An 18,584-nucleotide genomic window follows, 5' to 3' on the forward strand; every position below is an offset into this window, starting at 1 on the left:
AGATAGTGAATCCTTTCGTTCCTTCGAGATTGGCAGACTTGATCAACCTGCTTTCATTTCAGCTGAGCAAGTAAACCAAGCCGCTTAGAAAGAGAAGCCTTGGTACCAAAACATTAAAAACTTTATTGAAACTAGTGAATTCCCACCAGAGATGTCAAGAAAGGAGCAACGTGCGATCCATCGCATGTCCGCCCGCTATTTCATCATTGCCAATACTCTCTACCGTTGTGGGTTCAGTTCTGAGTATGCCAGATGCTTAGACAAAGATGAAGCCATGGAAGTTGTCCAAGAGGCACATGAGGGAATTTGTGGTGGTCACGTCGGCTACCAAACGCTCGTCAAGTAGATCATCCGGGCAAAGTATTATTGGAAAACCATGCAGCAGGATTGCCATCGATTCGCAAGGAAGTGCATCAAATGTCAAATGCATGTACCTTCTATTCATGCTCCAGCCGCATACTTGTAGTATGTGGTTTCTCCTTGGCCTTTTTCGATGTGGGCCTTCGACGTGGTGGGTCCAATCACTCCTTCGGCTTCTAATGGCCATAAATATTTTCTCGTAGCTATAAAATACTTCACCAAATGGGTTGAGGTTGTAACTCTGCGAATAGTGGAAGGCCGACATGTGGTTTCTTTTATCCATAAGAATCTTCTTTGTCGTTTCGGCGTACCACACGATATTGTGTCAGATAATGGTAGTCATTTCAAGAATGAGATGATGAAGACCTTCTGTTCAAAGTTTAGGATTCATCATCATTTTTCAGCTCTGTATTATCCTCAAGAGAATGGCCAGGCAGAGGCCACCAACAAGATCTTGATCCACATTCTGGAAAGAACTGTGGAAACGGGTCGTGATTGGCACGAGAAGATGCACGATGTACTTTGGGCATATTGAACCACCATTCAGACCCCCACCAATGCTACACCTTCAGAGCTCGTCTATGGGACTAAGGTAGTATTAGCTCACCACGTTCAGAAGCCTGCATTCAAGTTTGTGTCACTCATAGAACTCCCGCTTGATCAGTATCAGCAGCAGAGGTTGGTACAACTTGATCTGTTGGACGAGAAGAGACTCAAGGCAGCAGGGCATGCTCAAGCTTATCGTCAGAGGATAGCTAGGCATTATGTCAAGACAATTATTGAGAGAAAATTCTGAGTTAATGATCTGGTGCTCAGATCGACAACTCATCTCAAGCATCAGCCACGGGGCAAATGGTCACCCAATTGGGAAGGCCCTTATGTGGTTAAGGAAGCGCTGCCTCGCAATTCCTATCGTTTGATCAATGCAGATGGGGTGGAACTGCCAGACCCAATCAATGCTCTGCACTTGAAGATATTTTATACTTAAAATGTTCGTCTAGCCTTTTGTACTCTTCAAAGAGCCTTTCAATAAAATAATGATCTTCTATCAATTCTCACATTCTTCTCCATGATACTGGGGCATTTTTATTTTTTATTTTTATACCTCTATCTTCCTTTCATCATGTGCAGGCAGGATCAGACAAACTCTTTGCTTTAATTTTGTCAAATTTTTATTAAATCTTTGATCAATCTTTATTTTATCAATTTTATTCAGTTTTATCAAATTTTATCGATTTTTCATCAATTTTATTAAATTTTATCAAATCCTTATTCCCTAACCCTTTCAGGTTAAGGGATAAACCTGATGCCTCTTTTCAATGAGGTACTCCTTTGTTCTTTTTCTCTTTCAGGTTAAGGGATAAACCTGAACCTCATCCCGCGAGGTCCTTTTTCTTTCAAGATAAGGGATAGTCCTGAAGTATTTTATCATCAATTTTTCCTCAAATTTCTACCAATCCCTTTTAATTTTTATTGTCAATTTCATCAATTTTATTGATTCTTTCCTTTTATCAATTCTTTCTATCCTTTATCAATCTCTATCAATTTTTTTTTTGTCGAATTCTCTTCAGGATAAGGGTTAATCCTGAAAATCATCATAAGTAAAATTCAAATCTTAGGTCATCTTGGGTCGATGATCTTGAATAAATCTCTCATCTTCTTCGTTGCCAAAATCTATTCGTACCTTTTGTCGATCCCACTAGAATCCGACTCCCAGGTTGGAAGTATTTCCTTCCCATCTGAGTTCCGACTCAGGTTTTTGTTTTTCATTTTTATATATTTTTACTTTAAAAGATTTGGGTTCCGACTCGGGTCTCACTTTTATATCTCATTTCCGGAGTTTTGAGTTCCAACTTGAGCTTCATTTTCGATCCGATGTTCGCATTGGACCAATTGTTATGTCGAGAATTCGAGTTCTCAAACTCGATTTTCTCATTCATCTTTTATTTGGAAAAATCGGGTTCCGACTCACGTTTTCCCTTTTATATATATTCTTATTTTTGGAGTTTCGAGTTTCGACTCGAGCTTTCTTTTGGATCCGATGTTCGCATTGGACCAATTGTTATGTCGAGAATTCGAGTTCTCAAACTCGATTTTCTTATTCATCTTTTGTTTTGAAAAACTGGGTTCTGACTTAGGGTTTCCCTTTTATATATATTCTTATTTCCGAAGTTTCGAGTTTCGACTCGGGCTTCCTTTTGGATCCGATGTTCGCATTGTACCAATTGTTACATCGAAAATTCGAGCTCTCAAACTCGATTTTCTCATTTATCTTTTATTTTTGAAAAAACGGGTTCCGACTTGGGTTTTCCCCTTTTTTATATATATTCTTATTTTCAGAGTTTCGAGTTTTGACTCAGGCTTCCTTTTGGATCCAGTGTTCGCATTAGACCAATTGTTATATCGAGAATTCGAGTTCTCAAACTTGATTTTTGAATTAATCTTTTGTTTTAAAAAATCAGGTTCAGACTCGGGTTTTCCCTTTTATATATATTCTTATTTCCGGAGTTTTGAGTTCCGACTCGGGCTTCCTTTTGGATCCGATGTTTGCATTGGACCAATTGTTATGTCAAGAATTCGAGTTCTCAAACTCGATTTTCTTATTCATCTTTTGTTTTAAAACACTGGGTTCCGACTCGGGTTTTCCCTTTTATATATATTCTTATTTCTGAAGTTTTGAGTTCCGACTTGGGCTTCCTTTTGGATCCGATGTTCGCATTGGACCAATTGTTACGTCAAGAATTCGAGTTTTCAAATTTGATTTTCTCATTCATCTTTTGTTTTGAAAAACCGGGTTCCGACTTGGGTTTTCCCTTTTATATATTTTCTTATTTTCGGAGTTTTGAGTTCCGACTCGGGCTTCCTTTTGGATCTGATGTTCGCATTTGACCAATTGTTACATCGAGAATTTGAGTTCTCAAACTCAATTTTCTCATTTATCTTTTGTTTTGAAAAATCGGGTTCTGAATCGGGTTTTCCCTTTTATATATATTCTTATTTCTGGAGTTTCGAGTTCCGTCTCGGGCTTCCTTTTGGATCTGATGTTCGCATTGGACCAATTGTTACGTCGAAAATTCAAGTTCTCAAACTCGATTTTCTCATTCATCTTTTGTTTTGAAAAATCGGGTTCTAACTCGGGTTTTTTCTTTTATATATATTCTTATTTTCGGAGTTTCGAGTTCCGACTTAGGCTTCCTTTTCGATCCAATGTTCGCATTGAACCATCTGTTACGTCGAGAATTCGAGTTCTCAAACTCAATTTTCTTATTCATCTTTTGTTTTGAAAAACAGGGTTCCGACTCAGGTTTTCCCTTTTTTATGTATTCTTATTTCTGGAGTTTCGAGTTCTGACTCGGGCTTCCTTTTGGATCCGATGTTCGCATTGGACCAATTGTTACGTCGAGAATTCGAGTTCTCAAACTCAATTTTCTCATTCATCTTTTGTTTTGAAAAACCAGGTTCCGACTTGGGTTTTCCCTTTTATATATATTCTTATTTCCGGAGTTTCGAGTTTCGACTCGGGCTTCCTTTTGGATCTGATGTTCACATTAGACCAATTGTTACCTCAAAAATTTGTGTTTTCAAACTCTATTTTCTTTTCTCTCTTTCATTTTAAAGATCCGGGTTTCGACTTGGATTTTCCCCTTTATCTTTTATTCTCGCAATTTCGAGTTCCGACTCGGATTTCTCCTCTTTGATCCAGTGCTTGCATTGGACCAAAGTTTTTTTCCTTTAAAAAATCGAGTTCTAGACTCAGGTTTTTCATTCCCTCTCAGGTTAAGGGATGAACCTGATCCTCGACCTTCGAGGTATTCTTTTCCCATTCAGGATAAGGGATAATCCTAAAACATCGACAATCATTCCCACTTTGATTTCCAAATATCTCAAGAATGTCGGTCTCCATTTCAAAACCCAACGCTCGTACTGGTGCATTTTCAAAAACCCAATGCTCGTAGTGGTATGTTTTATTTAAAACCCAACGCTCATACTGGTGCATTTTCAAAAACTCAGTGCTCGTACTGGTATGTTTTAGTTAAAATTCAGTGCTCGTATAGGTGCATTTTGAAAACCCAGTGCTCGTACTGGTGCATTTTCAAAAACCCAGTGCTCATACTGGTGCATTTTCAAAAATCCAGTGCTCGTACTCGTATGTTTTTCAGAATTCAGTACTCGTACTGGTGTATTTTGAAAACCCAATGCTCGTACTGGCGCATTTTCAAAACTCAGTGCTCGTACTGGTGCATTTCAAAACCCAATGCTCGTACTGATGCATTTTGAAAACCCAGTGCTCGTATTGGTGCATTTTTTAAAACCCAGTGCTCGTATTGGTGCATTTTCAAAAATCCAGTGCTCGTATTGGTGCATTTTCAAAAATCCAGTGCTCGTACTGGTGCATTTTCAAAACCCAGTGCTCGTACTAGTGCATTTTCAAAGACCCAGTGCTCAGACTGGTGCGTTTTCAAAAATTCAGTGCTCGTACTGGTGCATTTTTAATATCCAGTGCTTGTACTGGTACATCTAGCGCTCGTGCTAGTGTTTGGCTGACTGATCAGTTAGCCCTCCAGGTTCAGTCTTTGTACTAACCAAATCATCAACGTGCAAGTTCTAAATCTCAATTTCAACCTTTGGGTTATCATTTTTGTCAAAATCAATCTTTTTCCCTTGCGAAGGACCCTCTTTTAGGAAGAGTTTGAGGTAGCTCATTCCTTTTGCATGCAACTATCTTTTCGTTCGCAAGGACCCTTTTCTATGGAGAGTTTAAAGGGACTTGTTTCTTTGTGAACTGTTTGCAAAACAACAAACCAACTTTACACAAAGGACCCCTTTTCTGGGGAGAGCTTCGACGAAATCCTGTTTCCTTCTGTGGCCCCCGGTATTTTCTCATCTTTGGCCACCACCTTCACAGAGGACCCTCTTCTAGGGAGAGTGTGATGGACTCGTTCCTCTGTGATACTTTCTCAAACTTTGTTTTTGACTGTCTTTCCATAAGAGAAGCCTAGAGATAGGGAGTTTTGATGAAAACTTAATTTCTCTTGGAAAGTTCTGTTTTGCAAACACCTCCTCTTCAGGGAAGAGAGGAGTATTTTCATCATTCCCATTCAGGTAAGGGCTAAGCCTGAGTCTCTCTTTATGGGAAAAAAGAGAGGAGAATTTTGTCACGGACATGTCGATTCGATATCAAGCAATTACTTTCATCAAGGATTTCAAGAATATTTTGCCAATTCGCTATCAAAAACCATTGTTGATCTCAAAGCTTTCATCACACGAAGGATTACCTCAAACTACTTTCAGTATTACTTTCAAAAGGATGAGACTTTTGCGAAGAAAGAGCAAAATTCAAGCTTTTTTTGTTGGTCAACCAAGAGGATGAAGAAAAATCTTTGATATGACCGGTAAAGGAAAAATTCGATGATGTTGAAAAGCCATAAGTGAATTGATATTGATCATAACTATGGCACATTCTAAAAGATCGTTCTTCTGACAGTAAGGCAGTGGAAATATCCTGGGCAGTAAAAGAACCTACCCAATCCATATCTCCTCAGTCATTTAAGCTTCAATCAAATATCTACAAAAGGGATCTCTCAATTGTCGTCAAGATGAAGACGAATATGCGAGCTCGACCCCCGAGGCCAAAGAAGATTCTGATCATCTCTGAGATGAAGGAGTTTATGACAGATCCTTCTAGGGAACGTTCAGAGCACCCTCAAGATGAAGGCGACTGCGATGAGCCTCCCGACAAACCCTAAAGGATATTTGATTTCTGCTATCATTTAGAGATTTTCGACCAATGAGAAACAATATCATCAATATAATTCCTAAGAAAAAGAAGGATCAGAGCATCTCCAAGATAAAGGAGTTTGTGACGTATCCTTCCCAGAAAAAGAAGAAAAGTCAGGACATCTCCAAAATAAAGGATGATGTAATAAGCTTCTCACAAAAACCCAAGAAAGCTCAATGACTCAAAAAGAGTGCAAAAAGATCATCATGGGAAAAGCCCCAGGATATCAAACTGCCAAAACTGCCAAGAATTATCTTTATCTATGTGAAATTCTTCTATCAATATATTTTCATTCAATTGCTTTTATGACGCTAAAAATATTTTCTCTCTTTTCATATCAAGGAAATTGATATCTTCCTTGAAAAAACTCAACAACAACAAATTTGAATTTGATTCTTGATTCTACGAAGTTAGCCTAATTTGGAGTTAATACTCTAGGTAGAAAGAGGTGATGCCTTCACACATATGCACAATTCAATCATTCTGAATCAACTATAATTTTTTGGCATCTTATTGGCAATATTTTCTAGTTATCCTAACGTGAAGCAAGAACTTGATGTTTGTTTTGACATATCCTGACGTCGTCCCTCATTAGGACTGAAAACTCCTTCCCTTCTGTTTGATTTGAGTCTCTCAGATCTGCACACTTCCCTGTGTTTCCCACTGTCCTGCCATAGACATTTCCCGCTCAGGATAAGGGTTAAACCTGAACTTTCTGCAAAAGGTCTTTTATTGTTAAAAGTTATTTTAGTCTCAGCAATGAGGCACCCCTTTATCAACCCCTTTTCAAGCTTTAGAGACCCCCATTTTCATCCTTTTGCAAACCCCTCTTGGACTTGTTGTGCAAAGTCTAGAGGTCTCATCACAGTTTCCCCGCTCTTCGAGGATTCTGTATCCATTCAGGCTAAAGATTAAACCTGTTACCTCACCCCTTGAGGTATCACCCGAATTCTTTGCGAGAGGTCATCTGTTTTTAAAAGTTGATTTAGTCTCAACAATGAAACGCCCCAGATCATCCCTTTTTCAAGCTTTAGAGAACTTCATCTTTCTCCTCTCGCAAACCCCTTCCGGATTTGTTCGTCCAAACTCTGAAGGTCCCATCATGGTTTCTTCATCCGAGGATTCTGTATGGTTGTCCCTTTCAGGTTAAGGTATTTTTTCATTTCAGGTTAGGGTTAAACCTGAATCTCATTTCGGCTAGATATCCTTTCTAGTCCCACCACGGTTTCTTCATTCAAGAATTCCATACGATATCACCTGCTCAGGTTAAGGGTCAAACCTGTACTTCTTGCGAAAGTCATTTCAAAAGCTGATTTAGTCTCAGCAATGAGGCGCTCAAGATCATCCCTTTTCTCAGCTTTAGGGAACCCCATTTTCTCTCATTTCACAAAACCCCTTTTGGATTTGTTTGTCCAAACTCCGGAAGTCCCATCATGGTCTTTTCATTTCGAGTATTTCGTATGGTCGTCCCTCTCAGGCTAAGGGATAAACCTGTTGCCTCATGTTTTCACGATGTATCTTCCTTTTTCAGGTTCGGGTAAAACCTAAGCCTCGTTTCAATGAGGTTTCTCATCTCGACAAGGTATGCTCTCCCAGTCCCATCAGGGTCTTCCTCATCAAAGAAATCCATACCTTTTATATCTATCCAAGAAAGGATTATACTTGAGCTTCATATCACGAGATATTTTCTCAAAAATATCCCATCAAGGCCCTCATGTATTCCTTTCCTCATTCAAATCATCTTGATGTATCTTCGTCCCATCCAGGTTAAGGGCTAAACCTGAGTCATTCCAAAAGCTGATCTCGCCTCACTCATGAGACTTAATCAAAATTCTTATCTTTCATCATTTTAGGATCTTCACCCAAAGTCCTATCACGCTTTCCTCATTTCCGTTATCCAGTCATGTCATTTTTGAGGATTTCGTCTCCTTAAAACCATTCAGGATAAGGTTAAACCTGAGGAATCATGTCTTTCAAGATAAATTCTTCCACACCCAGTTCAGATCTGCTGACTGGGGCATTTTTCAAAATTTGGGGTGTTTTCTTTGCCATTAAGATCGGCTTTCAACCGACTTAGTAGCAAAGAGGGGCATTTGTGAACACCCCAAATTTTTCAAAATTTTGTAAATATTCCCCTATTGCCCTTAGCCTCCATTTTCTGAAAAATTGACTCATTTTTAATCTGAATTCCAGTAATTTCTCAGATTCACTGGGATCCAAATACATTTTCTATCTCCGACTCAATCTCGGATCTGAATCCAGTGTTTAGAATCCAAATCTGAGCCTCATTGTCCAATTCTCAAATTAAAAAAAAATACAAAAAATATTTCTGAATGACTCAGACAGCTCATCTGGTATCCATTTGGATCCATTGTCTTATATTTCTCGATTCAAGATTAAAAACTCGAATATTTCCATAAAAATTCGGATCTAAACCCGTTTTCTGAAAAAATCGAACCTGAATTCTCAGAAAACCCCTCTTTTGTAAATATCTCTCAAAAATATAAAAATAGTTTTTAAATCCCTTATTTTTGTTTAGAGTTTAGAGTTTTATTCCAAAAATAACAAAAAAAATACAAAATATACATATATAGAGAGAGAAAGCGAACAAAAAATCAAAATAAAAATACGAAAGATTGGTTGAGAGAAGTGAAAATCCCTTTTAGAAAAAGTTTTTTTATCAAAGGGGAGCCTTGTTTTGGAAATTTGGAAGAAAAACCTGTAATGGCCTTCCCCAACAACCGAGCTCTCTCTCTCTCTCTCTCTCTCTCTCTCTCTCTCTCTCTCTCTCTCTCTCACACACACACACACACACACACACACACACACACACACACACACACTCACTCACTCTCCCTCTGGAAGCATCGATCGCCCCCTTCATCTCCACCACCGATCTTCAACCGTTTCCTGCTCCTCCTTCCTCTCTCATCCATCTCGAACCTTCTCCCTCCCTTTCTCGACGATTCTTCTCTTGCTTATATAAACGGGCATCCCCTAAACATCAAGAACATCGATGGTTAGCCTCCCCATTCTGGTATTTCTTGATATTCCCCTCCTCTGCTCCCTCTTCCAGAGATTCTTGAAAGCCAAAGAAAACCATCGATTACATCCATCAACATCGGCCTTCTCCTCTTGCATTGAGTTTTCTCAGGTGAACCACCCTCTTTTTCTTCAAGCCTTAGAAGATCCCCATAGCAGAAAGAAGAGAAGACTCGACTCCCTCTTTCAGAACCCTTTCAACTACAGGTAAGCCATCACTCTATTCTCTTTTCTACGTTTGCAATTTTTTTTCTTTCTTTTGCTGTTTATTTTCAGCATAATTCGCAAGGTCGACCTGCATATAGCAGTGTCGATCTGCGCAATGCTATATTAACGAAACAACTATGTTCCAACACATTTTCTGCGCTCTTTCATGATTTCCATTTTCATTTGCATTGTAATTTCCCCAATGCTTTGCTCCCTCTCGATAATCAAGTAACGCGTCGATCTCCTTTTGATTTTTTTTTCTTTTCTTTATTATTTCATTTATTTTAATTTATCATTCTATTTTGTTTCCACATTGATCGTCCATTGATCTGGTTCTATTAAACTGATCTGAATTTTCAGTCTACAGCATACTCATCCCTCTTGCTATTTGATTTCCTGCCCCTGTTTTTTTTTTTTTACTCATTTTTTTTATTATCGTCGCGTTGTTGATTTCTATTGTGTCTTCCTTTCTTTTTTTTTTATTATTCGTCTGAATTCCCAACCTATTTCTGGTGGATCTCTTTCTTGGATCATCATTATTACCATTTTGTTTTATTATGTTACTATGTAGAGCATCGTCCCTGTGCCATTTTTAGCATTTTGTTTGTGTTTTTTTAAGACTTCGTTCCATTATATGAGCATCACCCCATACCAGCAGCCTATTGCAGCAGCTAGTGATCTGGAACTCTGATCAGAGTTGCTTTGAGATCCAGCATCTAACCTGGGTTTGCTGGGCAAATGGCTCTGTGCCAATCTACATTTGATCTTACTTTTTTTTTTTATTCACTCATGCACCTTAGTCTTACATGATCATTTCATTGTTTCTATCTTAATCCTTTTACTGTTTTATTGATATATTTAATTTTAGCATCCATTTCTTGTGTTCTTTTACAGGTTTTGTTTTAGCTCTCCTTTATCTACCACACTGTAGTGTCTTTTTGTATTACTCAGGTTTCAGTGTCTGCTTTAACTCCCCTGTGTCTATGGGGTTTGTCATATTGTTTGTGCAACCTGTATAAGGTCTCATCGGAATAAATATTGATCCCTGTTATATTCATTGCTTCATATTATGTATCTCTGCCTAATCATTTTATACAACATATTGAATGTATATTCCATGATTTTTTTTTTGTCTTGCATCTATCCTGTTTGTAGCTGTGATATCATCTTTACCCTTATCTTTGAATTTGAAATTTTGGGACATCTCTTACAATGAAATTACATTTTGATTCCCGCAATCGAGTGGAATAGAAAATCGTGTCCATATTCCATATATTTCCTTAGGTCTTTATAGTTGATAGATTTCATTATTCTATCAGTTTTTCCTGCAATGGTTTATTCATGTTGGTCAGTTCATTCTACAACATATTTTCAATGTTCAGCATCATATTGCGTTGATTTTAACATGTCAATCATGACAGCCCCGCTTAACTCACTCTAATCTTTTGCCTTGTGTTGAGTTTAATCCATACATGTATTCTATGTAATTTTGTAAATATGGTTTATAATCGATTGAGGTCTGCTGCCCATCTCTCCCGATTCACTAAAGCAGAAATCAGGGCCTTTGCAATATGAACTGCCTTAAAAGGAGCTCTTGGGGCCCTTGAATACAAAACTGGATATTACCAAAGAAGCAATGAATATCGAGCTTGCTCTTTTCAAAAGAGAAGTGATGTTCCATCCTAGATGGACATGGGGTTACATCTGCCAAATCAAGAGAAATGGCTGAAGGACTTCTTGCTCTATCAGAAGAGCGTACAAAGTTCCCTTCTCTGGAATTTCAGAAAGAATACAAAGGGTTCTAAGCCATTACAGCTGTCCAAAGAGAATAGACCAATTGATGAAAAATCATGGTGATGCTGGAGATGTCAGTGTCTCCCCTCTGTTACAGTCATCACAAAATAAGTGACATTCTGATCAGGGCTGCATCACAGAATCTGACACTTACCAGTTTTATGATATTCTAAATGGTAAGCTTCCCCCCTCTTCTTTTTTGGTGATGGGATGCCTTGATTTTTCAGAGGGATGGTAGGTCACCCAAGAGGCTGCTATATGAAATGAGCTGGAATTCATTTCATAGAAACATTATCGTGAATATCTTGATAAAGTGATCTGCAAAATATGCGAGGAATTTGTTCCATCCTCTCATATTAGATACTCATTCCTACATATGTGCTTTGCTGATAAATGTGACTTGAAAGGTTTGGATGTTAATGAATGCTTCTTAAAGTTTGCTGAGATTCTTGAACATATGTTGCACTCTCAACTAGTTCCAGCTTCACTCCCATCATCAGCCATTTCCTGCACACACAAATTTTTTTTGGTTATTATTTCCTGCTTCTTTGTTCTATCTTTAACATAGCATATGCTGCCATTTGCACCTTCCCTGCACATACCTTCACTCCACACCAGTTGTCACCATCTCAAAGCACACCCCACCTGTTGTAGATACTGTACACGTCTCCAGCCACCTTCATAATTTAACTATTTTTTTAGCACACATACTTAATCGTTAGTTTACACCATCACCATTCACCCACTTTCTCACCTTCAGCATGCCATCACTACCTAAACATGTGTTCACAATATGCATTTCATCACCACTTTCCCATCTCCAATCCTCCTGTAAAATGCACTATTCACAGCATCTTTCATACACCAGCTGCTACAGTGCCTTCACTCCCTCACCGTTATAGTGCCATTAGCAGAAGTAGGTATATACCCTGTTAAAACCTTGCTATACCATCCCTCCATGTCACCTATCACCACACCTTCACAACCTTCATAGCTTTGAGGTTTGGATCTATATTCTGGAACCTTACCATGAAAATCCATGGGCAGCAGGAGCTGCTAAATGTGATTAGTTCTATGCATGCTGCCATTCTGTTCATTGGTATAAACCAATGTACCATTTGTTCAACTGGTAGTACCCATTGAAAGGATTGGGTTCTACAGAAAAATGGCTACTGGAATATATCTAGCAATGCCATATGCTTTTCCAGAGGTTATTGCTGAAACGTCATACGTTTTAACTCTGGTCTATGGGGTCATGGTATATTCATGGATAGGATTTAAATGGGTTATTGCCAAATTTTCTTTTTTTTTATTTCTTTCTTCTTTGTATATATTCTTCACATACCTCATGTTCCTGTGTTTCACCTGCTAAGACATGATGGCAGTTGCAATAATTCTTGATTTCATCCATTGCATCTTCTGCATTTTCCCTTTTTTTTATTGAGAATGTCTTTTCTGGCTTTGTGGTTCCATGCCCGGTTGTCCCCATGTGGTGGAGATGGTATCATTGGGCATGTCCTGTCGCCTGGAGCTTGTATGGCTTCCTAAACATCTCAGTTTGGTGATCTTGACGACATCATAAATGTAGCAGGAACAATGAGCATTATTTAACATTGGACATTTTTCTCAGGGTCCACTTTGGTTCTGAGTGCAAATATTTGGGTTTAGATGCAGTTATTGTTGTAGGGTTCTCATTGATATTTGCTGGGATTTTGCCTTGGCAATCGAACTCTTCAATTCCCAATAGAGGAATATTGTACAGGGTATCCATAAATACAGTGTGATCTACATATGCAGTGGTTCTATTCGTAACCAATGGCACTGTTTTTTCCAGCCTGCCGCTTTGTTGAAGGGCTTGTTTCTTGTCGAGAAAGGGTAACAGGGATGTATTGATACCCAACTGTATTGTTACAATCTCTTCACCTACATTGTTATTGCTCCCAGCATATCACCTGTTGTGATTGCTGCCCAACACGTTCACACACTTACTCTGCTGGCAACGTCATTTGCCCAACACAGTCCCTGCTTTCCTTCATTTAGCATCCCCCATTTGCTGCAAGCATAGCAACCTCCACTATATTGCATTGTGTCACTGTTCACGACAAGCTCCCACTTGCCTTCATATTGGGCACTTGTGTCAACTGCCCTTCATCACAACATACACCTTCTTACATATCACCTGTTAGCTCATGCTCCCTGCAATCACCACACTGAGTCACATCTTCCCCTGCATATCATATATACATTATCTTTGCATTTGCATTTTTTCATAGTATATCATACATGCATTTTAGATATTTATTCCATCATTTAAATACATTCCAATGTATATGTTTTCTCGTTCATGATGCATTAAAATTTCATAGGCATGAGCATTCCACCATTTTCATCTTAAACCTCAAATGTGATATCTCTTGTCGCCTGCGTTTTTTTTATGCTAACTCTGTTTTTGCCGGAATGAATGAAAAATCCATATTTCTTTTCTTAGATTAGAGACTTTGATATTTTCAAATTCAACGTAAATGGTGTAATAGCTAGATTATAATGAAAATTTACATTTCCTGCATTATATTAGAATGTATGAGCATATATAGGCTTGTTTTCATATCATTTTCCTCCTTTATTGCAAAATTTCACCAATGGGAACACGAATGGCACATGCACCATTTTATAAAAGGTGATTAAATCCTAAGTTGATGATTTGCATCAATGGCCATAGTCAAGGTGTGAACAAAACTTATGATTTTCATCTTTTATAGAATAACACTGGATCTGCACTAGATCCCTTTTCAAAAATCATCATATTTTTTAAAAATACTTTCCTCCTTTATCAGGGTTTAATTTAAAATTAACTCAAAATATATATCAATGGCCATAGTCAGAGTATATTGAGAGTTAATTTTATTTTAAACTCTATAAAGGCACCAAAATATGTTTTATTCTTCACCTGAATTGAAATATGATTATTATATAATACATTTTATGACCATAGTCAGAAATGTATTATATCTTCAATCTTGTTTCAATTCATTTACAGAATGAAATATGCTTTTCAAACTCAATTTTCAAATTCTTTAAATCATTTCATCATTTTTTCAAAACTCTTTTTCAAAATCCAAGTGATTTTTCTTCAAATATCTTCTTCACTTCTCAAATCAGTCTTCAATTCTTGTAAATTCAAAATCTTCTTTTCTATTCTCAAATCCTATCTCATCTCAAAATTCAATTTCAAAGCCCAATTTGACTTTAAAATTTCAAATTCAATTTTTCAAAAACTCAATTTCCAATTCAAAATCAAGGTCTTGAGATTGATTCTAAATCTCAAAATTCGATTTTTCCTAAAGTTTAAAGCTCACTTCCAAATCCAATCAGTTTTTTTTTTTAAATTATCCAGATTCGTCTTCAAAATCCCATTCGGATTTTCAGAATCCAAATCCATTTTGGGTTCTGGATTTAGAACCCAATCTCATTTTGGATTCCAGACTTCGGATCCAATTTCATTTTACGGATTCAACTCCATTTTGGATTTCAGACTTCGGGCCCAACTCCATTTTAGGATTCCATATTTTGGATTCAACTCCATTCTTGGATTCTAGACTTCGGATCCAACTCCATATAGGATTCCAGATTTTGGATTCAACTTTGCCTTGGATTCCAGACTTCGGATCCAATTCTATTTAGGATTCCAGATTCTGGATCTAACTCCATTTTGGATTCCAGACTTCGGATCTAAATTTCATTTAGGATTCAGACTTCGGATTCAAAATCCATTCCATTTTCATATCACATCTGGACTTCTTAAATCCAATTCTATTTTCAAATTCCATTTGGATTTCTTAAATCCAAAATTCCATCCTGATTTCAAACTTTAAATCTGGAATCCAATTCCATTTCAAATTACATCTCCACTTCGAAATCCAGATTCAAAATTCAAATTCAAAGTCCATTTTGACTTTTGAAACTTCACTTTTTCTATCTCAGCTTCAAAACCCCCTTTCTCTTCATTCTTTTCGAATCAAGACTTATTTTTCCAACTCTGATTATTTTAAAACTTAGAACTTCAAATATCTTTTCAGATCTATCTCAAGTTCTAAGTTAGATTCAACTTTCAAAAATCATTTCTTCACTCTATTATCATATTTTTTCATAATCACTTGGAAAATCCCAAATTTCAAAAACTGTTTTTTCTCAAAAGAGCATACATCTTTGTATTCGCACAAGCATGATTCTTTATGCATTTTTAGACTTAGAATAAATTCTTAGATGATATTCTCGCAAAGCAAAAAGCATAAATTCGATCCTTGGTTCGATTACCCCTGGTAAAGGTGCCAGGAACGATCGAACCTCGTACCGACGATCGAATCCCATCTCTCCATTTTCTTGCAATTTTCAAAACGGAGGCGAGTGATTTTCACAACATTTCTTTGGTCAAATGAGACCTTGCAAAAGAGCCTCTCTCTCATCTTTTCTTTTCTTTTCTTTTCTTTTCTTTTCTTTTTTTTCTTTTTTTTCTCTTCTCTCTTCTTTTCTGTCTTTTATTCTCCCCTTCAAAAAAAGAAATAGAGGTTAGAAAGAAAAATAGAAGGAAAAGAGAGAGGAGGAATACAAGAGGATTTTTTTTTGCGATGATCACAAAGTCTTAGTCTATGTGTGGTTCCTGCTCTTCTTGTTCCCAAGAAGAATGAAACATGGCGGATGTGCATTGATAGTCGAGCTATCAATAAGATAATCATCAAGTATAGGTTTCCCATTCCGAGATTGGATGATCTGTTGGACCAATTGACTGGTTCAAAGATATTTTCTAAGTTAGATCTGCATAGCGGATATCATCAAATACGAGTTAGGCCTGACGATGAATGAAAAACCACATTTAAAACTCGTGATGGTCTCTATGAATGGCTCGTAATACCATTTGGTTTATCCAATGCTCCATCTACCTTTATGAGAATCATGAATCAAATTTTTTGACCTTACATCGGTAAATTCCTGGTCGTTTATTTTAATGACATTCTCATATATAGTCGAACCGAACCTGATCATCTAGAACACTTACGTTTAGTGTTCGATATCCTCAGAAAGGAACAATTTTATGCATCTATCGATAAGTGTGTATTTTTGGCCACTAAAGTTTTATTCCTTGGTTACGTGGTCTCGACGACAGGTATATTTGTTGAGCCTTCAAAAGTCAAGTCGATTCAAGATTGGCCTGTGCCAAACTCCATTACTGTCGTGCATAACTTTCATGGGTTAGCTTCCTTTTATAGGTGGTTCATTTCGCATTTTAGCAGTATTGCTGCTCCATTGACCGATTGTATTAAAGGTAAGACCTTTCAATGGAATCTGGAGGCTCAACAATCATTTGAGCGTTTGAAATCCTATCTCTGTTCGACATCAGTATTAGTATTGCCTAATTTTAATCTTGCTTTCAAGTTGTCATGTGATGCATCTGGTGTAGGTATAGGTGCTGTGTTGAGTCAAGAAGGTAAACCTGTGGCTTGTTTTAGTGAGAAACTGAATGAAGCCAAATTGAAGTACAGTACCTATGATAAGGATATCTATGCTATCATCATAGCATTAATGCACTGAAGGCATTATTTGGTGCATCAAAAATTTATTCTCCATACTGACCATGAGGCTCTCAAATACATCAATGGTCAGCATAAGTTGAATGCTCGTAGAGCCAAATGGGTTGAATACCTCAAAGAGTTCACATTCGTTCTGAAACATAAGGCAGGAAAAGATAATGTTGTCGTTGATGCCTTAAGTAGGAAAACCATTCTCCTGTCTACCATGAAATCATCTGTTTGGGGTTTTGAGAAATTCGCGTCATTATATAAGTCAGATAGCTATTTCTCAAAAAATATTAATGAAGTGACAAGTCATCCTCATGACAATTTCTCACTGGTTGATGGATTTTTATTTAAAGGCAATTTACTTTTTATCCCAGACTGTTCGCTGAGGCAATGATTGATTTCTGAGATACATAATGAGGGACATTTTGTTCGGAATTAGACAATGCATTTAGTGTCTTCAACATATTTGTGGCCCCACATGCGAAAGGAAGTGAATAGATTCGTAGGAAAATGCCATACATGTCACATCGCAAAAGGAAATGTCACAAATGCTGGGTTGTATTTGCCGTTGCCTATTCCTAAAAAACCTTGGCAAGATATAACCATGGATTTTGTTTTAGGATTACCTAAGAACTCTCATGGTCTTGATTCTGTCTTTGTGGTTGTCGATCGATACACAAAAATGGCTTGTTTCATTTCATGTAGAAAAATCATGGATGCATCTCATATTGCGGATTTGTTTTTCTAGGAAATCTATAAATTGCATGGCATTCCGAAAACTATCACTTCTGATAGAGATGTTAAATTTGTAGGTCATTTTGGCATCAATTATGGAAAAAGTTAGGAACCAATCTACAATTTAGCATTGTGCATCATCCTCAGACCGACAGTCAAACTGAAGTTGTTAATCGGTCCTTAGGAAATTTGTTGCGAGCTTTAATTAATGATAAACCTATGTCATGGACTCAAATAATTACACAAGCTAGATTTGCTTTCAATAAATTTGTGAATCGTTCTACTGGATTTAGCCCTTTTACTGTTTTGTATGGTTTTAATCCATGTTCTCATGTTGACTTAGCTCATATTCCTGTTGTTGGTCATATTTTAAATTATGTTCAAGATTGTGTTTCTTTGTTGCAATATATTCATGAACAGGTACATTTGAATCTTCAAGACAACATTAGTAAGTATAAAGCAAGCTATAATGAGAAGCATTGACAGGTATTGTTTGAACTTGGAGATCTGGTATGGGTTACTCTTACTAAAGAACGTTTATCTCCTGAGTTGCATGGTAAGTTGGCGCCTAAGCGCATTGGTCCTTGTGCAGTTACTGACATCATTAATTTTAATCCTTATAGGGTTCAGTTGCCACCTCAATTCAAAACTTTGAACGTGTTCAACGTCAAACACTTGGAGTGGTACCGTGGTAATGCTAAAGGCGAGGAGTCGACTTCGAGGATGAAGACTTTTCAACCTGGGGGGATGATGCAGAGCATCTAGAGACAAAAGCAGATTTTGATCCCAATCCAAATATCCAGACCCATTCCAGACTTCGCTACCAAGGCGATCCACATGCTTGCAGGACATCCGTGGTCCTAGTGGATCTCCCAGGTAGTCGATGCTCATCGTGATTCTTTCATTGCTTTGATTCCATTACGAAATCATATTTTTGGATATTGTTTCATCAATAGTTATTTCATGTAATTTATTTATTTTTAGGAGCCGGATTCTATGGATCCAGATAGTTCTGGTACCCTGTAGGATCTTTTTGTAGTACTAGAGGGATTATGGGGTCCAAGGGTAGTTTTTATTTTTTTTCAAATTCGCAT

The 18,584-nt window shown here is 37.5% G+C and overlaps 1 pseudogene; it reads left to right on the plus strand.

The window, feature by feature from the left end:
- The window catches only part of LOC149811963 (uncharacterized), a 31,721-nt pseudogene extending 14,953 nt beyond the window's left edge, over window positions 1-16,768 (plus strand).
- The last annotated feature ends 1,816 nt before the right edge of the window (window positions 16,769-18,584 follow it).

The sequence above is a fragment of the Nuphar pumila genome, chromosome 17, assembly GCF_984573655.1.
Source record: "Nuphar pumila chromosome 17, dmNupPumi1.hap1.1, whole genome shotgun sequence".
Classification (NCBI taxonomy): domain Eukaryota; kingdom Viridiplantae; phylum Streptophyta; class Magnoliopsida; order Nymphaeales; family Nymphaeaceae; genus Nuphar; species Nuphar pumila.